Genomic DNA, 23159 nt, shown 5'->3' with positions numbered 1-23159 from the left:
TAAAGTGGGAGTTCCAACTTGAAAATTCAAACAGGAAACTTTGGTAATGTCATTCAGAAATTAGTAGCAACCCACAGTTGTACTGGCACTATACATGCTGCTCAACTTAGTTTTCTCCAGCTTTCTTGTCCCTCATTCTTTATTTTGGAAATGTTGAGGTTTCTGAATGTGAGCAATTTATACCCCCTCCTGCAGTATTTTAAGGTAAAATTCACATCTTCAAACCTTCCCATTCTCTATTTTGCATTGGGAGAGCAGAAAGGCTAAACGTCTTATGGCTGTCAACAGAAGTTCAAAATACAGAAAGACAAGAGAAAAATGAAGCTGAAGATCTGAGGGGAACTTTTTTGTTTTAGAAATCACTAATCCAATGAATGTATAAACTTTGTTTTTTGTAATTTAAAAATATAACACCTTACAGTATCCTGAACTCTCAAGTTGATATTCTGCCTTCTCCCAGTAAGGTTTTTTCCCAAAATGTACTTACATCTGTGGTTTCACCCAATAACTAATGGTTTCAAGTGAGGAGTAAATGGTAGAAGGAAGGAGCTTTTATATACATGGCCTTTATTGAAACTTTAAAAATACAGAAACTGAAAGTGAAAATAGTGTGGCCTTTAAAAAAAATTTTCCCTGAGACATCAGTTGCTCTGTTGATAAACTCACAGAAGTAGAATATATCAAATGCATGTCCTATTTCATCATGAAAACTACATGCAAGTGTGTGTTGTAAGAGGATTTAAAAATATGTACCAATCCTTTTTCCACAAATCATGTAAGTTAGCTTTAGCACATGACGAGGCTGTTACAGGGAAAGAAGCTCATGTTCACCAATTGCTTCTATTTCAGATGAACCATAAGCTGAAATTATATCTGTTTTCAAATATATTTGAAATATATTTGTTTTTAACAATGCATAAACAAGAAGGTTTAATATGATTTTGAGAATTACTTCGAAAGCATAAGCAGGCAGAGCTGTTGGGGGAAGCCCATTTTGATTTTTATCAGCTGCAGTTAAAGAGGGTATTGTAGGAATTTTTGTAAATTTATTTTGTATTTAAGGAAATTCAATATAAAGGCTGGCAAAGTGTAATATAATTGTGTAAACAAATTCTGTTAATAGAAAGATGTACAGATTCATTTTGTACTGTATCTTTAATCTTGTGAAATAAAGACACCACCTCTATGGTTAGAAAAATTTAATTTTCTAATTTTGATTAATAAATATTTGAGGGATAATCTGTTGAAGGAGAGGTGAATAAAGTGATTCTTCTCTTAACCAAATAGCTCATTTTTTATTACAGGAAAAATGACTCTGTGGTCACTGGTGAGTCTGCATTCTGCAGTAAGATACTATGATTCTGGTAAGTCAAGGATACCTGAAAATGGTATATTCCTATTTCTCTGGGAAGACCTGCAGTGGCTGTGAAACGGTTAACAGTCTAACACTGACCCTAAAGAGCAGACTCTACCCCCCTCACTCTTTGAGGCTGGCATGGGGGAAATATGACAGCCATTTTACAGCATCCCTATGCTTGTACTCCAACATAGAAAATCAGCTTCCCTGCTTAAGACATGCACCCCAGTTTTGGAGTGCTGATGGGGGCAGGGGAGGGTGTGCATGTGGTATGCAAGTAAATATGATATATGGGCCAATAATTTGTCTCCCAATATAATAGTAAAATATTCTATCCATTTCCTTAATGTGGGGTGGAAAACACCTCTGAGCTATTTGTCATGCAGACCTGTTTCACTCTGAATGGACTATGCATGCTAGGGTTTTCCAGAAATGCAGATTCTTATTGAAATTTTAATTTTATAATTTTTAATAAGTGAGGGATAATCTGTTTCAGGAGGGTGAAGAAGAGATGGATAAAGTGAGGCTTTACTTTGGCAAGTAGCTGATGTTTTTATTACAGGAAATAAAATGACTATGGTCAGTGGTGCAATGGGAGGAAAGAGCCTCAAAAAGGCATCTGTTCTGTCAGCGAGTGATGGTGGACATTGCAGCTATTCTACTGACTGGTGGCACATTTTCTCTTGGGGCTAAAGATTAAGACTTGCAGGTCCTGCCATAGTGGTCACTGGTCTACATGGCATTTGAGGCTACTGACAGGCTGTTTCTTTCTGTCATGTTTCTGTTGTAATTCAAGTGACCATTTCTTGTTATGCTGTTGGACTCCATGATTGAGAAGGGAGCTCTACTTTGTCCTATTTCCAGCTAAGGCCTCCAAGAGATTTGGGTCAATTCCCAAAACCTTCGTATCCTGCTTTCAGACTTCTTTGAAGCACAATTTCTGGCACCAGACTCTTCTCTCCCCGCCTGTTATTTGCCCATACAGGATGTCCTTTGGGATGTGCCCATTTTCCATCCATGGTTCGCAGGTTGGCTTTAGTGATGACCTCCATGTTGGTGATCCTGTCTTGCCAATGGATGTCAAGGATGTGCCATAAAGAATATAGGTGGAAGCTGTTCAGCTTCTTTTTTCGATATGCATATGTTGACTACGTCTCACTGCCATACATAAGGACACTGAGGATGTGGGCTTTGTACACAAGCAACTTTGTTTTGATTGTGACTTTTGTGGTGTTCCAGACTCGTTTGGAGAGCTTGTTGAAAGTGGTAGCTGCCTTTCCAATATGCACGTTTAATTCTTCATCCAACAATAGGTTGTTTCTCACTGTGGATCCAAGGCAGCAAAAATTGTTCATTGCTTCAAGAAGTGTGTTGTCAAGGTTGCTAGATGGTGATTGGTGAATGCCCTGTCCTAGGACCATAGTCTTCTTGATACTGGTAGTCAGGGCAAACATCCTACAAGCAAGGGAGGGGTTATTCATGAGTATTTGTAGTTGGCCACCTTTATGGGCGGTGAGTGCCGTATCATCAGCAAAAAAGTGCTCCCTAACAAGTATGCGCTTCACTTTTTGTTTTGGCTTGTATACATGATACATTGTAGAGTTTGCCATCTGATGTTGTGTGAAGGCATATACCTTCCTCCAAGCCATCAAAAGCATAGTGCAGCAGCATAGAAAAGAAGATCCCAGAAGGCATCTATACATGTGACAGAGCTCTGCTCTGATGCATGCTAATTAGCGTGAGTTGGAGTAGACTCAATTAACTGAGTCTGCTGGAGCATGCTAATTAGTGCGCTCCAGCAGCTTCCATGTCATATGTAAAGCTGCTCTAATAAAAGCAACCCCCCACACGCACACACGCACCAGAGTACATGTATAGATCCCAAAGGAGTGGGTGCCAGAACACAACCCTGCTCAAATAAGAGCATCAAATAAAACAAGATTATGTAAATGTTCATTAAAACTTCCTGGTCCAGGTAAGCATACTTGAAGCTGTCTTCAGGATTTCAGCCATATCATTCTTTTGTTATTAACTGCTTGAAAAACATTTCTGTTGGACACCAGAATTCTAATTCATTGCATTAGCTTTAAATTCAAATTAACAGAAATAAACTGAAATTTGCAAATCTTCTGTGTGATCTCTAAAGCAACAGAAAATTGACTATTGATTGGATGGGGTAGCGAACAATTATTTTATAATTTCTGTCAACCTCCAACCCAATACCTTTAGAATTTGGGGCATGATGTGGTCATTTACTTTTTATTGAAATCCTAATTAAGAATTGCTCTCAATTTTTAATGTTTGTTAGGCTTATAAAACTTGGGAGAAGTCTCATGGGGAAATAACCATTTTTAACTTTAATCATGAAGGATGTGATGGGGGAGACAGCTAGAAATGATTTCAGAATATACAGATTTGAATGGTTTAACACTATAGATTTGTTTGTATGTGCTGAAGTATTTCACTATGAACATCTACTGTAATTACTTGAATCCAAGATGAGGCTTCTTTCGCCATTGGGGGAGCCCCTTGTCTTGCACTCAGATGGGAGGAGGGGAAAGCGAGTGAAAGTGGGGCAGGCAGCAGCTTCTGCACCTCCAGCCCTGACCTGGCATTGGAGTCAAAAGTGCAGCTACTGCCTGCTCACCCCGCACCCCCTCTTGTCTGCACCCGCCACTGCTTACCCTCAGTTGTGGCTCTGGTTCTGGTCCTGCTCCATGCATGGTGGCTCCAGCCCCACTTGGCCAGGCAGCAGCAGCAGTGGTAGCAGCGCCTCTGGCTCTGGTTCCAGCCCAGTCTCAGGGCCGGGGCCAAACCTGCTGCCTCCATACCCATTGCTGCCTGGTCAAGCACAGCCTGAAGCCACCATGCATGGAGCAGAGCCAGAGCTGCAATTTTGAAAGTAAGTGTATTGAGGGAGAGGGAGGCAGTGAGAGGCTGGGGGCACAGGCACTGGGGCTGCAAGTGGCAGGTGCCAGCAGGGCAGGCATGGGGAGGGACAAGCAACAGGAAGGGCACAGTGGTAGGGAGATAAGGGGCAAGGGTCACTCTCCCACTGCCTGCCTCCCTCTCCTCCTCTCACTGTGTTCTTTCCCTGTGGCAGCTTTGGAGAGGAATGAATTGAAGACAACTCCAATAATTAAGATGCTATATGTGACACTTTAAACATGTTTTTAAATTGTCTATGTTTAGAATCTAATTATTGGAGGGTTGTCTTTAGTTTGGAGTCATCGTGGATTTGGGTCAAAACAGAAATTTTCTTCTTTTGGTCTCTGATATAAGTGAAAAAACAGAAAGGGCATGTAAATAGGTTTGCTAGAGTTTGCTTATTGCAATTTGAACAGAAAAGCAGTATAACTAACTTCCATGGGCTCCACAATGAAGTGTACAATGAGCTAACCAGTTACCAAATGGAAGTTGAAGGCAGAATGCTTTTTCTCCAAATCAAATGTTAAATGAAGCAAGCATTCAGGATTCAAATGAGAGACAGACACACATCTCATTAGGATCCAATTCTGTCCTGCTTCCTGGAAAATAGGATCCAGGTAAAGGTTAGGAAAAGATAAATGCATTTCCCTCAAGTTGCCCATGCCCTGAATAGTGGGAGCATTTGGAGGAGGAAGAATGCTGCAATGTGTTCAAGGCATTACTACTCAGAAGACAGTAATTCCACTTTTTGTTGAGTGCTTCACTGGAGGCAACAGTAATTGAGGAGGGATCTGAACTTAGGAGTCAGACCAAGGTACCTGAGTTGGGGGCTCCCTCCTTAGGATCTTGTTGCCATGCAACTTACTACATACCAACTGCTTTTATCATGTTCATCGTTACAGATGCAAGTCAGGTGCTAAAAATAAGGCAGTTTTCTATAAGTGTATGCCCATCAATGCTTTGTGATGAAAAGACTGAAATATTACTACACACAAATTCTTTTTATGTAACAGCTTGAGTGTCCCCAGTCCTTCCTCTTGCAATGTTGTTTTCTTATGTTCTACAGTTTGAACCTCCTACCTTAACCTGTGCTTTTGTTCTACCAAACTCTATTCCTATGAGAGCATCCAACCTTTTCAGAGAATTCAATCTTAGTTTCATCTGGGGAGAGGAAGGCATAGGTACCATCTGCACATTTCATGCATGAGGCCATGTAAGTTAGCTGTGCAAGTTTTTTATATTATGTGGGCATTTCATGCCGACCTTTTCAAGTCCTATCCAGAATCTAGCACAATCTTTTTAGTGCCTGAAGTCTTACCACATTTAACTTGTATTTACATACGGTACCGAACTGATTTAATTACAGACAGACTCAGGCATAATAGCATTTCTATTCAGTGAAGTATATTTTTCAGACATAAATAGCATTCCTTGGGCAAAGAGGTGTCTCTGAAGTCCTGTCTCCAGCAACGTAAGGTTTTAAATATTAACTAAAACAAACATCTTTAACTCCACCTAGGGACAGGTGGCAGATCCCAGACTTATGATATCATGTCTTGACTGCATGACATGCCATGTAATAAGTAGACTGCTGAAATCTGCACTCGTTTTAGTTTTTGAAAAGTCTCAGAATATTGTGTATGTTAGAGCTAGACTAAATGTTACTTTGGAAAATCATTTGACAAAAAATACATTGGAGCAGCCAAGACTATTAATAAACTCAGGTCAAACTCAGCAAATCATTCCAGCTAAAAAAAAAAGATGAGAAATGCCAAAATGAATTATTGCTGTTTCTGACATTTCCAAGACTAGATCTACAAGCAGACATAGGTACTATTCATAAAGCTGAAGAGGAGACAGTGGACCCCTTATGTACTTAGGCCTGTTACCCAGTTTCATCTACCCTGGCCTGATTCAGAACATGGACTTGAACCAAGGTCTCCTCTCTCACAGGAGAGTGCTCTAACCACTTGGCTATATGATGACCTATGTTGGAGGGGGAGGAATTTCTCAATTTTATTGGCTGAAGCTGTTTCACTTTGCATAAATTACATTTATTGGGAGGGATGCAGGATCATTTCCACTGTATCCTGATATTTGCGGTTCTTGCTTAAGTAGGTGGGTTACCCAGATTCCATTTCTAACGAATGTTACAATTTTAACAAGGGAAATGGCTTTGAAAAAAGAGAGCGCCTACCTTGGAGTACTCGGCATGTGGTTAGTAACTCTCCTGAGAGGTGGGAAGACAGAGTTGAAGTTCCTGCTCTGAATCTGGCAGAAGCATGGTTTGAACCCAGATCTCCCATCTCCCAAGTGAGTACAGTAACCCCTGGGTGTTGAGGGCACCAGCCTAGCCTCCTCAGCCTTTTTTAGCTTACTGCTTCATTTCCTTTGCTTTTATTAAAAAATACCTAACACAAAAGCATGACTATTGCTCTACCCAATACTAGTCTTTTTATTTGCCAAAAACAAATTGTTTCAAGGATGACCTGAAACTTATGAGGCAAGGATTTTTGTAGATCAGTTATATACCTGGGATGGGTAGAGACAAACTTTTGGGTATAAATTACTCTTCAGCTTAACCACTGGCCCCCAGAAAATCAGTCATTCACACAACTGGAGTTTCAATTAGCAGACGATTTTGGAGACAGATATGGGGGTAATAGCAAGGTCTGCAGTCACTTTCCTTTTTTGTCACTTAATTTCTTCAGCTATGAAAATGGGATTACAGAGTCCAAGACATGTTTGTGTATTAGACCAGCAGAGGTCACCAGACACTTACTAGACATTTTAAGGATGCTAGGTAAAGTCTGAAAGTTCAGGACTTTATCCATTCTATCCAACTGTCTTTCAGTTCATATACAACGTAGGTAAAAAAATTTTGGTGCACAGTGCTTTGGAAATAGGTGCTTTAGAAATACTTGATAGATCAAGGAATAATATAATATCTGAGTACTGGGACCTTACAAGTCTGAGGTTGAATATTTTAAAAACTAAAATTCCCTTGCAAAAGACTTTCAGTTGTCTTTTCCCAAAAAATTCAATGTCTTGGACTATCTGGTATCTTCTGTGTCCTATTAGAGAGTTACTGTTCTTCCCATTTGTCAATGAAACAATGTATCTTTTAGTGACAATGTGCTAGCATGCTGGTACCAAAGTAATGCAATAATGGTTGTGAGAGAGGAAGTTTGAAAAAAAACCCAAGTGATTTCCAAGTGTGGCTTGTGAGTGCCTCTATCCCTGAGACCCACCTAGAAATGGTCTCTTCCACCTGCTGCAGAAAAGACGTTTTACTTCTCTTCATTCCTTGGGGACCCATGTCTCAAGAATCTTGCTTCAGTTGGCCTCTGACACCACTTCATCTTCAGCAGATGGATTTTGCCACATAAGGGAAGCATAGCTTCTCCCACCAATGGTAGCTCAGACAAAAGACTTCCCTAAGCTATTCAAAATGCATGGATCTGCAAAATCAAGCTTGAATACTTTCAAGAGCTGAACATTTTTAAAAATGTCATGCACTTCCTGCATACGTTTGTGCTATGAGAAACTTGACAGACATCGGGAGGAAAAGTGTTCCTCTTTTTCAATACAATAAATGTGTGCAAGTCAGGGGACAGTATTTACAGAAAGAGTAAAACTGACTGCAAAATGAATTAATGTACTGACACCACATGGGTGCATACATGTGTGTTTGTGCGCGCACATGCCTTTAATGCAGAAACAGAGAGAGATTTTATTTTAAAAATGATGATATATTCAGCAATACTGGCAGGGTTCCCTAGGGCAGGTGCAGAACCTGAAATTCCTTTTAACTTGTCTTTGAAAATGTAGTAGCTATTAAATGGATAGTGTCCCTTTAACCAAAGTCAATTCCAAACAAAATAACTGTTAAAGCTTTAATTTCAGGTCTTAAAATAAGCTTTGTTTACTCCTCCAGGCTCCATTACTCTCTCTCCCTGTAAGAATTGCTTAAGAAAACACTCTTTGTTCTTTTGCAATTTCCTTTCCCTAGCTCTTTCTTGGCCTATACAGTAAGATGGTAGTCAGCTTCTCTTCACTCTGAACATCTGCTTCAACAACCCTTTAAGATGTTTCTACCAAGCTGTTCAGTATTCCAAGTAGACCCTATCTGCATCCTGCATCCCAGACAAAATGCACTTCTGATGCTACTCTTACTGGATCCAGCGGGATACGAAGTGGACTCTTTTGTTTTGTTTTTTGGCTTCTTTTTGTTTTTCTATTCTGTGGTTTTCCCTCTCCTATGGACTGATTAGTTTTCCCATAGTTGTTCATTGCAGGTTTTCTTGCATTTTCTCCTTGTGTATTTGGTACAGGCCATTGTCAGAGAAAGGGTCCTGGGCTAGATGGATCACTGGTCTGATCAGCACCCCAACTGTTATATTCCTAACATAAAAAAGATGCTTAGATTGAATACAGCTTCTCACTAAAGCAGATCAAAACACCATGCATAAGATGGATTCCACTGGAATGGAGATTTTTAAAAACTGCTCATTCGATGGGTTTTAAGACCCTTGACAGTTACATTAGATAAGAATAGAAGCCCTCATACTACAGATGTGCTCATTTCACATTACTGTCCAATCCTGCTTTTAAGCCAGCTATACTCTTGGCCTAGCTCTACTAGTAATGAACTCTGTAGATTACATTTTGGCTTTTAAACAGGTTTCTTTTACAATGCCCGGTTCTGATTTTAAAGGGATATTGTAATATTTTCCTAACTGCATTGGGAACTTCATTTTTATATTAAAAAAAAAAGAAAAATATATTCATGATGTTAATAAAACACTTTATATTATTGGAAATTGATATATTCAAATATCTCCCTCATATTTTACTGATTTTTCCCCCCCCAAAGGCTAGAAGGGGTCATTATGATGATCTACATTGATCTGCATCACATACCACCAAAGAATTATACCCAGTCATTCTGATGGAGCAATGGTCTATCTCCTAGAAAGACTTACCATCTTTTTTAAAGAGATCACGTGATGGAGAATTTGCCATATGCCTAGATAAATTGTTCCATTGTTTAATTATCCTCACTTTTGATGTTGTTGGTGCTTAGCTTTGCTCCCCCCAAGCAATGTGTTGTGACTTGAGTTTAGTGAGTTTCAGTTTGTTCTTAATTTCATTCTCAGATTGTAATCTGTCTTGCTTTGAGGAACTGGAGTTCTCAACACAGCTGTAAAAGAGTAGTATGCACAAAACAGCAGTTTGGTAGTGAATTCAAAAGAATCATTAAAAAGTTAATCTGTGATGGGGTGAGTGAAATTATCTCTTTTAATTTTTTATAATAATTTTAGGCCTACTTTGAGAAAACATTGTGTATGACAGAGTCAGTAAAATGAGAGAATTCAAAACAGTGAGATCAGTGTGATGATCTCATCATCTTACACAGCTGGACTGGCACTTTCTGCCTCCCCACCAAGCAAATAGTGTGAGGTGTTTCTTACAGGTAATGTCTGTTTTAGATTTCCACTTGTATATGCCCTTCCACTCACTGAACTTGTGAAAAAGTAGGAGAGTAAAAATGCTTCTCAGTCTTCCTTCTCCCAGTGTAAAATAGTTGTAATGCTAAGTCTGAGTAAGATCTTCTTGCCTGCTGGGTTCTCTCTCACTTTCAGTACAAGATCTGGTATAACAATAAAAAAAAACAAACCCCAAATAAGCTTATTTCCAGATGATAACAGAGAGAGCTAGTCATGTTTACTTGTTGTTGTTTACTATACCTGGCCTAGGTGCAGGTGTTGTTTGTTTGTTGTTTCTTATACCTGCCCTAGGTGCGGTAATTCATTTAGATGCTTGATACCCAAAAATGCCTTCTGGTATCTTACCAGCCCTTCAACAAAGCCCTTTGGGACTCATGAACAGGGAAAGTTGCTAGATCAAAATGTAGTTCTGAATCAGTTTTTCTTTCTAGACTCTCTGTGGATGGGGTATGAGGTAGCTAGACTCAGGAATTCTGTCATACCTGCACCAGTACCTATACCTACACCGTGTTTCAGGTCACAGCATTTCTTCTGAGAGATTTGGGTGTATCAAAGTCACTGCATATGTATATAAATACAGCTCATGGATCAACGCATGCTATGACTGGATAGTATAACGATATATGCATCTTAGGCTGGATGTTGGCTTTCCATCCCAGGCTACCTTGATTGGGGCAGAGACTGCTCCCACACATACACAGGATAATTAAGCACCCCAGTGTAACTACCAAACAAGCAGACTGCTTTTGCACAATATTTATCTTGGGCTTATGTGGAGAGGAGAGCCATCCAAAGTTATGCAACTGCTTACATATCGTGCTGAATTGGAGCCTTAACGTGTAGTCCGCAGACGGTTAAATTAGCCTTGTCTTCAAGAAAGTGGACTCAGACTGAACTGGAGGTGAGTAGTGGGATGTCCTGGGAGCTGGTCTCTGCTTCAGTGACTGTTCATGCATTTTATACAAGTATTGTTTAATAGAAAATGGAGAAAGTCCTTGGAGGACCAAAACTCTAGGCTTCCCACTCCCAGGTGAATGCTATAGCTACCTGCCCAAAACATCATCCTCTTATGCCCTCTCTTTCTGGCCCCATAAAGCTCCTATACCTTTCTGCAGAGTGCACCTCTCCTGTTGAAGCTGTGTCCCCTCCCAGCCGAGGCTCTTTCCTTGGTCATTAGAACATTCTCCTAACAGGTGAGAGTGGGTTGGCACCCCCTCAGGTGAGAAGAGCCTTGGTTTCAGGTCTCCTACATACTAGCTGAGTGATCAAACCACTAGGTTATTACATAAAAGATGGGAAGGATGCCCCCCCCCAGTTATCCATGTTTTAAAAGAAAAATAGTGATCCTGGTAAAGTTCCCTTGTTGGGAAAGGACTCCAAGCTCTGGTTCCCAAGTAGACAGGACCCTGTCTGCAGCCCTGACTTGGGTACCCTAAGCTCCAGAGAGGGGCAGGTTTACACTGAAAATATGATTTGTGCATATCAGGTATGAAGCAAAGGAGCTTTCTGATGATGCAAGAGGCTAAGAAGCTGTGACAACATCCTCTCAGCCAGTGTACAAGATTGAAAACTAAAAGCCTTCAAAACTAAAAAGCCAAGTTCTCATCTTCTGTAACAACTGCTATCCTTTGTGGACCAAAAATAGAGAAGGGTTTGTAATGCACATTCTCTAAAGGGTTATATATTCCCCTTGTTCCAAGAAAGCTGGTTCTGAACATCTGAGAATCAAATAAATTCCCAGATGAATACCCTGCTTAATTCAGAACTTGTCTCTTGGCCAGCATACTTCAGCTTGGCAAGGACTACTAAGTACTAATTATTTGTTGCTGGGAACTATAAGTGACCCACTGTATGTAAATGGATCACAGAGGGAGGCCTAGTAGATTATACATATCTGTCTAGTAGACTACACATACCTGTCTCCAAGTGAAATCAGTGGATAACTCAGTACCTTATAGAAAACAGAGCATTTTACAGGACTGCACCTTAACTTTGCATGTGAATACATAACTGTACATGCAAAATGACAACCTGTGCATATGTACTGGTCTCTGCACAGATTTTGCAGAAGCAAGGTATGACAATGTAGTTGCAATTGTCAAACTGAATACTGTAAAAAAGGATCTGTAAACAAAAAAACTTCATACTTAGGGATAGATACAATTAATATCTTAAGTCTTTCATAGCCTTTAGATACTTGCATTATAAATGCAGCGTCAAAATATTGTCAACTACTGTTATGATGGTAGAAATTTTAAATTGATGGATACATCACATTCTTTAAGGCTTGAAAATATTTATGCAACAAAGATGTATAATTACACTTAACTGCCTCATTTGTCAATTTTTTTTAAGCAAAGAGGATTTATTATAGTTCATCATTTGTGGGAGATTTGACATGAGTCTCCAAAGCAGGCCCAGCCAACAGGATACACACAGGATGCCATCAAATATCTTTTACAAACTGTTAGAGAAAGGCAGGCAAGGCAGAACAAGCCAGAAATGCTGAAGTTGCCAAACCTGACTTTTAAAATGATTATGCAGTTAAGTTGTGTTTTTCATTTTACAACCACAAAGTGCACAAGTGTCTTCCTGAAACTGTGAGCTCACTGGGGGCAGGAGCAATAATTCTGTGCAGTTGTGCAGCACTGTACAACCAGGGCCAGATTAATGCATAGGCAAACTAGGCATATGCCTAGAGTCTTAAGTGAAGAAGAGACCCAGGGGTGCTTCTTTTACATATTATAATTATTGAGTGAAAAAAGTAGGGGCCCTTGAGTTTATTTGCTTAGGACCCAATAAACAGTTAATCCACCCCTGAGTACAACAGGCTCCAGTTTTGTTTGAGGCATGTAACCATTACTGTAGTATAAAAGTTTATTCATAATAATGATGGTGGTGGTGTCCTTTTCAGCAAGCAAAGCTAAATTTTGGGAAAAGCTCTTGGCGATTTGACATGTCTCTCCGTTTTGATGAATTGTACTCTAACTTTATGTGTGTGTGGAAATCTTTTAGTCCAATGTTACTTTGTGTTTAAACTTACCTGTTATGTATAAGTGATGATCTACATAACATACAACTGCATTACACAACACCAGTCTGTTTGTCACATGTACCTTCCATTAAAACAAACATTGGTTAAAGCAGTGTATATACTGAACCAGTGTGCAGATAAGTGCATAGTCTCTTTCAGCCCCACTGTTACCTCTGAGGTGTTTATACTCTGGTTAACTGGATGGAAAAGAAAGGCTATCAAAAGGCTGCTCAGAGCCTTGGACGTCTCAAGTGCTAGTTGATTTCAGGGCTGCTACCTCCCTTCATTTTCAAGGCTTCCTACTATAGCCTGACAATGAGTGGATCTAATATGGGGGACGTTAATACCACATCACTGTGTATGTAATGGGATGCTTTAAGCTGGGATAAACGCATACTCTAGCTAGTGCATGGTTGTTGATTCCAGCTGTGCTGAGACTCCCTATGGCTGATGAAGGGTGTTTGTGCCCGAAAGCTTGCAAAGAACTTTCCGCCCCAACTATTTACTTGGTCTAATAAAAGCTATCTCGTCTACCCAAAGAACCTTGCCTACTCTAGCACACGGCCTTTTCTCAGGCCTTACATGAAGTACGCCGAGTATAAATAGCAAATAGCAAGTCTATATTAGCTGTGTGGGAATGCTCCTCATTTACCTCTGTAAGAACTTCACAAACTGCAACTCCTGCAGGACGTGGGGCCGGAAGCCCTTTCTCTTAACCCACTTTGGTCTACTTGTGCAAACAACACTGTACCTGTTTTAACCCAGAGGAGGTACAGGGGGTGGGAGTGGTAAATAAAATAGTCAAGAATTAAGTATCCCAATTAAATTACCCCAGAGAAGCGACTAAGGATGTCAGACGAGAGGTGGGGACTCTCGTCTGGTGGTGGCTGGCCTTTTGTGAACCCCGTGGCTCCACCTGTCAAGCCTTGTATTCAAAACCGGTCCTCACCCTGAGCTCGGGCCCGGAGACGCCGCCCCGCAGGCCCAGCCCGGCCGGCCCCGGCGGCACTCTCCTGTGAGGCGCTCCCGTGCGCTGCGCCCCGGGGGAGGAGCTGGGCAGGGGGTGGGGAGCAGGAGGAGCAAGACCTGTGGCCCCGAGCAGGACAGAGCGGGGGCGGCACAGCGCATCCTCGGCCTCCCTGCTCCGCACCTACCTCCGCCTCGACCTTTCTCCCTCGATCCCGCTGGCTCGCCCGCCTCCTCCTCCGGGCTGAGCGCAGGGAGCCAGGGAGCCGCGTGCTGCTGGAGCAGCGCCCCCGCCCCAGGCTCCCGCCGGAGCCGCCCGCCCGGGGCTCGGCCAGGTGAGCGCCGCCAGCCTGGGCCGCGCGGGGTCGGCGGTGCAGTGCTCCCGCCCGCCAGCGCCTCCCAGCCCGGCCCCGCCGCGGGGCGGGGCGGGGCGGGCTCCGGGGACACGGTGCCGCCCCGCGGGGAGCTCCGCTCGCGCCGGCCGGGAAGCTGCTGCCGCCCGCTGCTCCGGCGGCGCGAGTGTGGGCGGCGGAGGGAGCGCGGCGCGGCAGGCGGAAGGTAAGGGGCGCGGGGCGCGGGGCGGCGCCGGGAGCTGGACAGCAGCGTCGCCCGCGCAGGGCCCCTTTCGCGGCCACCTGCCGCGCTGCCCCTGCTCCCCGCTCCTTCCCTTCGCCCCCCCGGCTCTGTGGGGGATGATTTCCTGCACTTCTCTTCACGTCCCCTCCTGAGACCTTGCGTTTCTCTTCTCTCCGCTCATCTTCTTCACAGGGTTTTGTTTGGAGGAGCCTGGATTTGGTTTGGGCGTTTGAGGAGCTGCTTTGCGATTTCTGTTGGAGGGACTCCTTTGCAATTTCTCTTTCCAGAAGCCTCTCGGTGGCAGCCGGCCCCAACCTAACCCCCAGCACTGGTGTTTCGGGCGTCGCTGGCAAATGGTACTTGTCAGGGCAAACACTGAGGAAACTTAAGTGGGTTTCTTGGGCTTGTGAATCTTCTCTGAATCGTTTCCAGGTGCTGCAAAATACTTAGTTGCAGATTTAATAGGTTTGGGCAAATCATTTTAAAATTGTGGGTCGGTGAGAAAATGTGCATGTTTTGCAATCAGTATTTTCTAGTTATTGCTCACGATTAGAATCATGGAATCACTGAGTGGGAAGGGACCTAGACAGGTCATCTAGTCCGACCCCCTGCCATGGGCAGGAAGGAGCACTGGGGGTGGCAGGGGTCATAAGACCCCAGCCAGGTGCCTATCCAGTCTCCTCTGGAGACTGAACTATTAATTCAATAGTTGGGGAGGGGGGGACTCCCTGACTGGGGGAGTAGCAGCAGATCAAGTGTATGTAGTTTGATGGAAGATATTTTTGAGAACTTGCCTCCACTTTTGCTCCATTATCCCACCTGCTCTGATATTTACTTCACGTGGAGACAGTGCACAGGGCTGTGCCGGCATGTAATATGCCCCAGTGCCTAGTTTCCACAAGTCTTGGTTCTTTCTACCTTAACACATTTTCCAAGGTGTGGCCTTAACATTTACTTTTTCAGAGAATGGTGGTTTCCATGGATTCTGTTTAACCTGTCTTCTGTTTAACAGTCTTCAGGCTCATGCCATTTCATAATATGATTTGTTCCTTTCTAAGTAACAGTCAAAGGTTTTTCCTAGCATTCCCAAGAGGGTTACATCTAAAAAGCAAACAGCAGTAATAGTTGAGTGTAGAAGCGCTATAATCCCCAGGACAGGTCTGCCTATTTAAAGCGGGGCAGGGGCAGGGGCAGGAGCAGGAGCAGAATTACTGAGGTATGGAAATGCAGCCGGCAGCTATCTTGACCAAAGCAAGTTTTAATTTTGGTTTTTAAATCAATGAGTATTAGTGTGTACCACAGGAAACATGATAATGAAAAGCAAGACTTAGTCAAGCGTTCTCTGGCATCCTGACCAGGAGCACTGTCTTGTCCTTGGTCCTTATATAGCTGTTGCCATTATACCTCGGTGTTTATCTGTTGAACTTCCTGTTATTCCTGTCCTATGCCTCTCAAAATCCAGGGAGTAATTTAAAATCCAGTTGTGCACACTGGTCATTTGTCCAAATCATCATACAAGACAAAGAACAATCACATCTCATTTGTGACCAAGACCAAATTTCTGAGCTTTTGTTACTTTATCAATCAGCTTGCTAAGAATTAATGGTTAGTAGTGTTTCCATGTGTGAAAAACCCAGACTGTGCGTGGGTTAAATACAGACGGTGAGTGGGTTAAATCCATTATGTTTAGATTTCTTGTTTTTTTTAGCTCAGCTGAAGCCAGATAAGAGAAAGCACCAAACAAATGACTGGAGATATCCATGCAATATTAATGCTGGGGGTATCTCAAGAAGATGCTTTACTCTCTAAATGTAGATAAGAAATCCATGCAAGAAATAGGCCATCGAGTTTAGTAGAAGTGAGCCTTTCACTGTTCCATCCTGAATCTAGAGAGTTTTGGCAGTAAGTAGCACCTTCTTTCCAAATGCCCAAATTGTTTTATAAATATTAAGATTTATTAACACCCCTATGAAGTTGCATTATCTTTATTTTTTCAAGGGGGAAGAATAGAGGCAAAAAGAGGTGGTGACATCCCTGTAGTCAGAGAAGACATTACAGAGCTGGGATTTCCCAAATCCTGGTGCTCAGTCACCTGCTCTGACTTACATGTAGACAATACTACTGCCTCAGTGCTTTCAATGAAAGAATTGCTTTGAGTTTGTTCCATGCTTAACGTTGCATTGATTCTTGCCTATAAACTGACAGAGCTGGATGTCTGTCAGGTTATTTGAATGGTGTCTGTTACACAGCCTGAAGGTTCTGGCCAAAATCTGAAGCTTTTTAACAACCATATTAACCTTTTCTTTGAAAGTGGAAAAACTAAGAGAATGAAGTAGGAAATGACACACACGTATTCAGTGGGCATGTCTACACAAGAAGCTAAATGTTCAGTAGACTAATTCGACTGCACAGTAGCATGTCACAGGACAAACAATGCTAATACACTACTGCGCAATATTGTTGGGCTACTGTGCAGTAGTGCCATTAAAAAGCTGTGTGCCGGTGCTACTGCGCAGTAGCACCGGTTACTGTGCATTCAGTTAGTACCTGTTATTACTAATACTAACATTAATACACATGTAGATGTGCCCAGTGTGTCCGAGTGACATGCTAAAGGAACAACATGCTAAGCTACAAAGCTCACTTATTAGTCCTGATCTGGAGGGCACTGCGTGGATTTGTTCTCTAACGCCAATGAATATTTTTTTGAGAGCCACACATCTTCAGGGGAATGGAAGGTCATTGAGGGACTTGAGTTTGTTCTTTGGCTAGGTGACTTTGGGCAAGCTTCTTCCCCTATTTGTGTCTCAGTTTCCCATCTGTGAAATGGAGCTAATTTTACTGATTCACCTTGCAGAAAGGTTGGTGAGGCTTTACCTCAATCTTTGTAAAGTGCTTTGAGGCCTTTGGGTAGAAAGGGCTATATACCTACAAAGTCACTTGATTAATTTATTAATCTGTCATTTAAGAGTCTCTGGAAGTTGCTTTTTTTTTTATCTGTTAGCTGTAAGTTCCATAAATTATTTGTTGCAAAAATACATTTCTGGTATTTTAATTTCTTTGCACTGCATGTCATTTAACAGTCTCTGATTTGTGACTGGATTTGCCAATTGCATAGTCTTTTCCTAGACAAGCTGCCAGATGGTTCACTAGAGGACTGGAGCTTCCTTGGATGGCAGCCTTTGGATATGCCCATTTAAGTGAACACATTAATAAAGAAACAACGCATGCCCTATTATGTAGTTGATATGTGTGTGCTGCCTTCATGTTTGTCATCCTCTGTTTGGAACTAGATAGATCAAACTGTTGGGGGAAAAAATGACAGAGGCCTTTTTGTTGATTTGGGGACGGTTGTGCAGACTCTGTCTGGAAAAGTATTGAGAATGAAATCCTGCTTCCATTTTAGTTGGTAAGAATTTTGCAGCAGACCTCAATATGGCCAGCACTTGAAGCTCTAATGTGTCACAGGTACCTGGCTTGATCAGTCAGGTACTTCTAAAAGTCTGTATAAGATGGCACAGACAATACGCCTGATTTCTTGTAAGCTTAAATTTTTATTGATTCCCAGGAGAGAATGAATGTGCAATGTGGACAGTTTGATTTGTTGTCCTATTACTTGCACACAGCACTTAGCGATTTAGTCCCAAATGACTTTGGTTTGAGGCATTCCCATGACGTGATAAAAACCCTTGAACAGCAAACCAATGTTGAGCTGTCCACATTATTCATTCCTTGCCGAGTAAGAAGATTTCTGTAGCTGGGCACTGAATTAAAAGGAATAATATACAAACTGAGACTGCTGATATGCTTCAGAGTGACTTGCTGTATATTTTGCATTTTAAATAATTTTTCTCAAGCTTTGGGCCTTGGCAGTAAGACCAGGACCAGGCAAGGCTGGCAGTAGATCCTAAAAGGAACTGGGTGGAGGAGAGTGGGAGAAGAAGCCTGGAAGTGTCTAAGAAGGAAGCCAAGCCACAGAATGGAGAAAGATCCTGGGGGAGGGCTGTGTTTCAGTTTGGTAAAAGACTTCTGGAAGCCCCTGGACAAGCATGGGTGAGTCTGCATTGAGGGAAAGGATTTCCTGGTATTACATTGACTTGTTTCTTTGCATGTTTTGCTTACCCCACAATGGGAGGATTTGTTGGTTTGGTGTACTCAGGCAGAAACTGCCTCTAGCAAGAGAGGCAAGACAATGACTTAACAAAGCCATTGAACCAAATGGCTTCCTAGTAAGTTCCTTTGACTTCCCCCTAGGATGAAATCAGCACACATGCTTTAAGGGCCTGGGAAGGTGTTACAGTAGTTCACAACTGCCCTTGTTGTCACGGAGCAGGCAGTAGAATCACAACAGAGCTCTGGCCCTGGACCCATGGATAACAGCCCCATCTGGTCACCTGGACAGAAGCCTGCACTCTGCTGGTAGGATCAGTGTGAAGTCACTCCACTCATCGTATGCCAAGTTCTAATTGGTATTTATAGAAGCTGAGTCTTCCCTTGTGGGCTTCTGATTTTACCAGCTGTTGGCATCACTAGTGAGCTGAAAGAACCATCTTCAGTTTGTTTTCAAGGATGGGGGTGGGTGAATTATGTAGTAATTTTGTTCTCTAGCTATCTTAACCATGGGCCTTTCATGAAGAGAAGGTACCACTTTTGCAGAGCTGCGTGGTGGTTTTGTGGTGTGTGGATGACAGAGCCATGGAAACTGCACTACTAAGCATTTTAAGGATAATAATCATTACCAGCTACAGAACCGAAACTTGAGCTAGCCAAACTCCAAAGCGCAGGGCCGGTCCACTACCAATACAGCTTTGAGCAAGTTACGCTGGGAAAAAATTGGGCCCATGGCATTTCATTTTTAGCAATTCTACTGGTTGCTGTCAGACTGCTGATCCTAACAGATTTCATCACTAATTTTACTTGCATGCTTATTCTGCTGTCTCCGTTTTATTTAATCCAAAATCCTTATGTAATATTTACCTTGCTGAAAATGTTCTCTCCTCTTTTTTCCTGGGTGCAAGCAAAACATTTTAAGCAATGTCTCTGAGATCTCTTTTCTAAATTACTGCACAGTAATGTTCATGAATGAGGGCTCAGATGAACTTGCTGTATGGGGTTATTGTGTATTCACTGTCAGTGCATCTCAAGTGTCACTGCAGAGGATAAAACTTGCAGGGTAGACTCGGCAGGTTTGTACTCTCCCACTCCCCACCCTTAATAACAGACCCATCATTGTGACTTCTGCAATTTGCTTTAATTGGGTAAGTCTCTTTGAGTAGAGCCAGCTGCATTGGTTTACCACACTATATATGTGTATTCTGAGTTTGGCACCAGAGTGTTTATATTTGCTTTTTTTTCCCAAAACCGATTGCAAATACACCCTTCATTCAATCCCATCTATTGGTTTGAAAGTGCATGAAGCCAAAAGTGATGGAGGGTGGCCACAGGCTTTAGGGACTACAGCTCCAGACATCTGGATTAAGCTTTTGCATTGCACTGAAACAGTTGTTAACACTAACCTTTTAATTCCTTGTCTTTTCAAACCACGTCAGTTATAAAAGAACTGAAACTGTGACTGCTTGGGGTTACCAGATTGCTCAACTAGGATTGGTGTTTTACATGCTTTTGTTTGTCTGTATGAAATGTACTGGAGTCAGAGATATAAATGTTGATCACACTGAGTCAGTCGCAGGCTTGGCAATATAATTCCAGTCTTGAATTCCAGTCACTTGCTCCTACCACTGTGACACATTGTTTCTTCTCTTTGTCACTGTCATAATGGCAGCAGTGAGAAAAACCTCCAGCCTGAAATGTCATTTTGTTAGTTTCATAGTTGGTAGGGTCAGAAGGGACCTGAGCAGATCATCAAGTCCAACCCCCTGCCATGGGCAGGAAAGAGTGCCGGGGGCATTTGACTATCTAGCCTCCTTTTGAAGACCCCCAGGGTAGGGGCGAGCACCACTTCCCTTGGAAGTTGGCTCCAGCTCCTAGCGGCCCTGACTGTGAAGTAGTGCCTCCTGATGTCTAGCCTGAATCTACTCTCAGTCAACTTATGGCCGTTATTCCTTGTTACTCCCAGTAGTGCTTGGGGGAACAGGGACTCTCCCGTTCCCTGCTGGTCCCCCTTGGCAAGTTTATAGATGGCCACCAGATCCCCTCCCAGCCTTCTCTTGTGTTTCTGCTCTTTTCAAATCTGCATCTCTATGAAATTAAGCAAAGTAGAGGAGACTGGGATAAAACTGGCCAAAACACCTTAACAACCTAGTTGTTCAAGTCTCATTTTCAACAGTGACTTAAAGAATTTTATAGTCTAGTTCTCACTGGGAAGTTAGTGGGATCAGGCTCCAAAAGTCACTGAAGTATTTTGCAAAGTTTATCCCCAGGGAATTCTATGCAAAATGATCCTGTTGTAATCTGTTCAAAGGAGAAACCCTGTCTTGTCCTGTCTGAGTACCCAGGCACACAGTTAGCTCTATATACACATTATTTAATACTGCTTTCAGATTAAAGAATGAGATGGGCATCAAGGTTTTCCTCTCTGCTTCCCTCCTGCAACAGTTTCCGATGAATCTTCAAAGCAAAGTGAACCTTTCCATTATATTTTTTTTCTTTTCTATTCTAAGGATATATTATGTTTTTCCAAAATATAAGAGATGTACAGGACTTATGTCTGATGCCTTGATTTAAATCTAAGGATTACGATGACCTTTCTAGTTGTGTGGCATAGAAAGCAGCCAGCTGTTTTCACCTTCCTTTTTAGCTATGATTCTTAAAATACTTCAAGAACATCATTGACATGGAAGGGGAAGTCAGCTAGCTTGCTCTGTTTTCAAAATGAGGAACTTTAAAAGTTCAAATCACATTCCTAGGTCCTGTTTGAAAACTGGAATTTCCTCCTCTACTTGGAAATATACAGAGGTTTGTTTTGTTTTAGACTGTGAATGTGCTCAGGGCAAGTCTATGAAATGAAGAACTTTTGTAGCCCAAGCTCATCAGTTGCAAGGTGGCAGTCATCTAAGGGAATGTCTACCTAGACCTTGAGGGTTAATCCTGAGAGTTGTTCTCAATCTGCTCAAAATTCATAATACCCCACCTAGTCTCTCTCTCTCTTTTTTTTTTTTTTTACCTTGCTGTTCACACTAAAATCATCAACATTGGGCATCTGGTTCTTGAGGACCAGAAGTACAATCTGTGGATTCCTCATTTCCTCCATCTCTGGTTGGCTCTAATTGTGGGCATTGAAGACAGGAAGCAGGATGATAAAGGACTGGCAGTCAAAAACAGGATGTTGTGAGAGAGCTGCTGATGGACTTCCTTTGCTTGTAGCCAGGAGCCTCTGGATAAATCTGCAGTGTGTGGCAGGGTTGACTTCAGACCCTGAAGTTCAGCAGAGTTTCCAGAATTAGGTGGGACTGCTGATGGTTGTTCTGGAGTTTTTTGTGTAGATGCTTGGCAGGTATGAGCTTGAAGGTAGCAGCAACATGCTTCCTGTAAGCAGTACCCATAATCACAGGGGCTTTTTCAGCATATGTAAGTGACTTACAGCAGCCTCGGTAGCCAAGACCTTCATATAGATCTGTACCAGTGCAAATGACATGCAGTACCTCCTGCTATTCCACTTTTGGCCCTTTCTTGAGCAGTGACTCTACTTCAGCAATAATGCCCTTCCTTTTTACTAACATCCACTTCTTCAACATTTTTATACTTTTTGTTCTATAAAATGTACTGAATTTTGTAAACCTACATATTGACACAATGCTCTCCTTGGACCAAGTATTGTAAGACCAGAGCCAAAGGTGTGCCTTAACTAGCCGATGGGTTTATCTTATCTAGCCCTCTTCAGCTTCTGGCTGAAATCATGTAACAGAATGTAGGAAGGTACTAGGAGTGCTCAAGTGAACTCTGGCGCAATATAACACTTGCCAGCGTCCTGGATACCTTCCATTTCGGCTTCAGCATCAAGATGGTCCTCATGACAATGATGGAAGGCCACATGTTAACACTTGCACCAAACCTTTTTACAGTATTTCACTCAGGTGAGCATGCAGGGAAGTTGACCCACTTGAATGCCAGTGATGCAGGACTATAATGACTTTAGGCATTCTTTTTCCAACAGAGAATGATTAAGCAACTGACCCACCTCCCTTAATCCTTCAATTGTGTAGGCTTATGTAGGAGATCTATTCTGCCCTCTCTATGGGTATCTATCCTGCCCCCCTCTCTGCTTCTCTCTCCACTGTCCATGTGAGACCATGATGGTAAGTGGTACTATATCATTAACTGTTCTACCAGTTTGGGTCTAATGGCACTTGTTATATCCCTTTTAACAAAGATGCAACCAACACTGCTGAAAGGATGTTACAACATATTAAGAGAGATAAGCCATTTGCTCAAAATTAACTTTGTCAAGTGTAGAAATTTTGAACTAGAAATTAGGGGGAATGTTTAGAATTAGCAATGATGGTCCTCTTCATCAAAGATATCTGCTTCCATTCACCAAAGTGATGAAAGCCTTCAGGTCCTGTTCTTCTTAGGAGCTAATTTAGAAGATCAGGTTGCCTCAGTGCGAAATATGTTTCTTTATGCCACCAGCTTACTAAGAAATGTTGTCTGTTCCTCCCAACTGAACACCTGGTGACAGAAACTTTGTCTAAAATAGGCTAATTCTGGGAAACACTTCTCACTGTTTCTAAATCCAAGACAGCCTTGCATGTCCACTGTGCACTACCAAGGCAATATGCAGTAAGTTCTGCCAAGCATTTCAGCAATAGTCATGCAAAGGATCACACAG

At 42.3% G+C, this 23159-nt stretch overlaps 1 protein-coding gene and 1 long non-coding RNA gene across 4 annotated transcripts in view; one reads left to right on the top strand and one right to left on the bottom strand.

Annotated features, from left to right (window-relative positions):
• Positions 1-87: 87 nt before the first annotated feature.
• LOC149872095 (uncharacterized) lies at positions 88-14111 on the bottom strand. The gene is made up of 3 exons (XR_016440356.1): positions 13984-14111; positions 9271-9488; positions 88-2812 (listed from the first exon to the last, which is right to left on the bottom strand). It is a non-coding gene; the product is annotated as an uncharacterized LOC149872095 (long non-coding RNA).
• STON2 (stonin 2) overlaps positions 14003-23159 on the top strand; it is a 115078-nt gene continuing 105921 nt past the window's right edge. Inside the window, exons 1-2 of one of the 3 annotated variants that reach the window (XM_090033830.1) lie at positions 14013-14130; positions 14564-14727. The gene's annotated coding sequence lies outside the window, so the exon portion shown is untranslated. Of the gene's footprint in view, positions 14131-14234; positions 14354-14563; positions 14728-23159 lie in introns of those variants that run through there. The other 2 variants (XM_090033829.1, XM_090033832.1) reach the window with 2 other exon arrangements.

This window comes from Crocodylus siamensis, chromosome 2 (assembly GCF_052110815.1).
Source record: "Crocodylus siamensis isolate JL-2025a chromosome 2, ASM5211081v1, whole genome shotgun sequence".
Taxonomy (NCBI): Eukaryota; Metazoa; Chordata; order Crocodylia; family Crocodylidae; genus Crocodylus; species Crocodylus siamensis.
The sequence above is the reverse complement of the archived record's forward strand: the minus strand, read 5'-3'. Positions and strand labels throughout refer to the sequence as shown.